Genomic DNA, 934 nt, shown 5'->3' on the forward strand with positions numbered 1-934 from the left:
TTGATAATAATATTGGTCTATGTTAAGCTTATAAGTCGTTCCAAGCATGTTGTCAAGAGCTGGAGTCTGTGGCGAGGCTCTGTAAACCGGCGACTCGGTGGCTTGGACTAGAGGATGGTTTGAGGTGGGGATCACTGCTGCGGGATCACCCACGTTGATTGGGTGTCCGCACTAAGCTTGGCATCAATATGGCCACCCTTGTGGAGCCAAGGGCGTCCAGGTTGACTAAGGAGGTGTGAATCGGGCCAGGGGGGAAACCCAGCAGCCAAAAGCACCCGTGTCGAGCAGTAGTGGGATCACGCCCGAGAGTGTGTGGCTCGTAGTAGCTTTACCAACACAGGCAGACCTAGACCTTTTATTATGAGATTTATTTCAGAATTTCGTAATATTTTATTGACTGATACTTTTTTAAAGGTAGAAAGTGTGGTTTGCAAAGTTTATCTAATGATTACGCACTGTTTAATCACCTGATATGTTTATTCACTTTTACCTAGTGTAGGTATTGTAGGTATCTGTCAGTGGACAATGGATTAGGTAGCTGGGGGGAACAAGTCGGTATGGAAGGTCTGATATATAAAATAAAACAATTACTGAAATTAAGCACATTACTCTAATACAAAATGGAAATTGCAAGGGGAAGCACCAGCTGCTTGCACCAGCATTATTACACCTATACAACACATTCAAGCAAACTTCTATTATGCATCATGAAAACAACATTTGAGTCAATGAAATCATATTTCCCCACTGCACTTCAACCATAAGCCTTGCAACTGAATAAGTAGGTAGATTGCCTTGAATAAGATCGTTATTCTATATTTCAAGTTGTGACTCCTCAGGTGGAATATGTTGGGTGCCCCTCACCCAACACTAGAATTTCCATTTTGTATGTTTGATTTCTTTACACCTTGTAATATTTGGTACTATGAGTTAT

The sequence above is a fragment of the Penaeus monodon genome, chromosome 31 (genome assembly GCF_015228065.2).
Source record: "Penaeus monodon isolate SGIC_2016 chromosome 31, NSTDA_Pmon_1, whole genome shotgun sequence".
NCBI lineage: Eukaryota > Metazoa > Arthropoda > Malacostraca > Decapoda > Penaeidae > Penaeus > Penaeus monodon.